Source organism: Tupaia chinensis, unplaced genomic scaffold (genome assembly GCF_000334495.1).
Source record: "Tupaia chinensis unplaced genomic scaffold, TupChi_1.0 Scaffold000702_1, whole genome shotgun sequence".
In the NCBI taxonomy this organism is placed as follows: Eukaryota; Metazoa; Chordata; class Mammalia; order Scandentia; family Tupaiidae; genus Tupaia; species Tupaia belangeri.
This window is the reverse complement of record NW_006160225.1, coordinates 931,365-935,307: the sequence shown is the minus strand read 5'-3', so window position 1 is coordinate 935,307 and position 3,943 is coordinate 931,365.

Below are 3,943 nucleotides of genomic sequence, written 5' to 3'. Positions count from 1 at the left end.
GAATCATGTTGATTTTATAAAAATACATTATAACTGGATGTTTCCTAAAAGTTCATAACTGAATAAAATGTAAATGTGTAATTATCTAATAAATTTAGTACACATATGTCAAATACGAATTAGCCATTTTAAAATCACATTAAAATTTTGAATCTAAAATCTTCTGCTGAACTGAATGTTCATTTATCCCTGCAATGATTGTCCAGTTTGGGAATTACTTTAAAAGTACATTTATTGGGAACCAGCAGTTAGCGTAGTGGCTATGTCGCTGGACTCCCACGTAGTCAACCGCCGTTTGAGTCCCGGACCCGGTGGCTTAAACTCACGCCGGGCGCGTGTGCATGCGTGCCCAAGATTCCAAGAGGAGAATGGAGGAGAAGGGGTTGTGGCATGGCCATCCCCCCCTGGGGGGTGATTTCCTGCTTTCTGTCTCTCTGTCTCTCTCTGTCTGGCGAGCACACGCGCCCTATAGCAAAAATCTCTCAAAAAAAAAAATAGTCTATTTATCGGGACCATCAAATTGCCTAATGGTTATGTTGCTGGACTCCCACAAAGTCAACTGAAGTTCAAGTCCTGGACCTGGTGGCTTAAAACTTATGCCAGGCATGTGTGTGTGCATGTCCAAGATCTTAAGAGGAGAATGGAGAAGGGATTGCAGCATGGCCATCCCTCCTGGGGGGCGATTCTTGCTTTCTATCTCTGTCTCTTTGGTGAGCACATGTGACCTACAATAAAAACCTCTTTAACTAATATATTCATCTATATTTTATTGGTTGGTTAATCCATTAGGCAATTTTGCTTGATTTTAAATGTCTTTTTAAAAATATATTATTCTCGGGAACCAGCAGTTAGCATAATGGCTATGTTGCTGGACTCCCATGTAGTCGACAGTGGTTCGCATCCCAGATCCGGTGGCTTAAAACTCACACTGGGCACATGTGCGTGCATGCCCAAGATCCTGAGAGGAGAATGGAGGAGAAGGAATTGCGGCATGACCATCCCCCCTGTGGGGTGATTTCTCACTTTCTGTCTCTCTGTCTCTCTCTGTCGATCTGGTGAGAGCACACACCCTATAGTGAAAAAACCTCTCCAAAAAAAAAAAATATATATATATATATATATTATTCTCATATGCAATAGAATAGTTTAAAATTCTCAAAAAAGACTATTGGATTGTTTAGAAAACATATTTATGAGAAAATATGATTTTAACAAAGTATGGATTTAAATTAAGTTGTTCACTTATATCAGTTTTGGGGTGAGCATATTTATAATGCTAATTCACACTTGCTTTGACTGAGGTGCCTCTTGACTATGTGAATTATTCTATATCATCGTCATTATTAAATTTTATTCAGTGTTGGAATTGGCAAAGGCAAGTTTCATTGGTTATAAAACACATTGTTATGTTTTATGGAATTAATTAGCCTTTTATACTTGGAAAGGATTTAAAAAGCTTAGGCATATGAAAGATTACTCAATGCTGTTTCTACCCTACTGAAAATATCACAAAGAGTACAACAAAGAATACTTACTTTCTGGTCACTGTAGATTCATACAATTTAGAGAGAGTAGAAAAAAAGAAATTTGTGATGTTTGCCTAACACAATATTAATCATGATCATCTTAAGTAAACAGGAAATGCTAACCAGTTTATAATTTATAAATAAATTAGTCTCTAAACTTACAGTGGAATTATTCAAAGTTCAGATAGAAAAAGAAAAATAATTTGTTTACATGCAATAAAATCTTTCCATATAAATACAGATTTGAAAATCATGCTAGTCAAGGTCAGACCGCATCTGAAAGCCTTTCTTAGCCACAGCGTCCCCACCTCCAGGAGGTTCTAAGGTACCCATAAATTAATACAACACTTTTTAGGTTAGAGAAAAAAGACAAATAGCAGTCATTTATAATTTAAAAAATTAAAATGATAAAAATAACAGTGATTAAAATTGATTTTTTATTATCTGCCAGTACCACCTCAGTCAAAAAAGTGTGAATTAGCACTAAAATGAATTACATATTTTTTTTTGAGAAGTTTTTGCTATAGGGCACATGTGCTTGCCAGAAAGACAGAGAGAGACAGAGAGACAGAAAGTGAGAAATCACCCCCCAGGGGGGATGGCCATGCCACAATCCCTTCTCCTCCATTCTCCTCTCGGTATCTCTGGCATGCATGCACACGCACCTGAAGTAAGTTTAAGCCACGGGGTCTGGGACCCGAACAATGGTTGACTACATGGGAGTCCAGCGACATAGCCATTTCACCAACTGTTGGTCCCTGAATTACCTAATTTAATACACTCAACAAACTTATGAAGTAAGTTATTTTATACTTTACTATTTAATGCACTGGAAAACACAATTCTCTTACCCCAAGCAATAGTTCTCAAACACAGCAATAACAGGACTTGAACTTAGTTTAGGAATGCCAGAGATGTCGAGTCCTATTTTATATTCTAGAAAAATAGCAAATGATGGTTTATTGCAATACCTGTCTTTGGAAAATGTTACGGAAAAACAGCCATGGCTTTACAATTTGCATAGGAGAACCCCATTTTTTGAGCACAGGATGGAATGTTGCACACCTGAGCACAGAAGGATTACAGAACAGTACCAGGCAGCTCAATAAGATTCTCTAAGTTGGGGCCAGCAGATGGTGTAGAGGTTATGTCGCCGGACTCCCATGTAGTTGACCTGGTTTGAGTCCCAGACCGATGATTTGAAACTCACGTGGATGCACATGAGTGTGTGCCCAAGATCCTGAGAGAAGACTGGAAGAGAAGGTATTTCAGAGTGGCCATCCCCCCCCGGGGGGTGGGTGATTTCTCACTTTCTGTCTCTCTGTTTGGTGAACACACGTACCCAATAGTAAAAATCTTTCTCAAAAATAATAAATAAATATGATTCCATAAGTAACATTGTCCTGAGGAACAGGACATTACACAAGCAGTGTGGAGAACTCAGACTGAACCTGCCACCCATTCATGGAGGTCCTCAAAAGGGCTTCAATGGCAGGAGCCTTCTATAGCCCTAGAATAATGGCTATATAGACACTTACTGACGTGTGTAAGCTGACATGTCAGATGCAAGAGAATCAAGTTTGTTTGCCAGCAAAGCACCTGCTTTCCAAAACAAAAATCAACACTCTTTAATGAAATACAAAATCAATCAATAAATAAATAAAGTGGAAAAAAAATCCTAGTCTTCAACACAGCTTCTATAAAGACCAAAATAATAAAGAAAGAAAAAAGAAAGAGTAAGAAAAAAGAAAGAGAAAGAAAGAAAGAAAGAAAGAAAGAAAGAAAGAAAGATAGGTAAGTAGATGGATGCTGGTTGAGGATGCTGGTTAAGGTATTGGTCTCCCACATGGCTGACTGTGGTTGGAGTCCCAGACCTGGCAGTTTGAAAATCAAGGAGCACATCCATGTCCAAAATTCCGAAAGAAAAGAGAAGAAAGAGAGGAAGGAAGGAAATCATTCTTTAGGCCTGGGAATGGATAGCAATACTAGTATGTGACCCATAAACATAAAAACAATCATGGTAAATAGAAATAAATCCAGAATTAACTCAGATCTCAGCACTAGGAGAAACGAACTTTACCAAAACAATTACAAATATGCTCAAAGACATCATGGGAAAAATCAGGGTCAAAAAAATTGGGCCCACATGCTGGCTACCTATTTTACAGATAAAGTTTTAGTCACACCTAATCATTTGCACATGTCACCAGCACTTGGGTTACACAACATATCTTTAGTTTTTCTAATAAATGGGTACTGATAGTTCACTGTAGCATTCTTAGTTTTTTCAAAGGCTATGTAAGAAATTATTAATAGTGGTTACATTAGGGAAAATAGTTTAGAAAAAATAGGCAAAAGTCAAAATTTTCTTTGGTACCTTTCTGTTTTGCTTGCATATTCTTATGTGTATATATTCA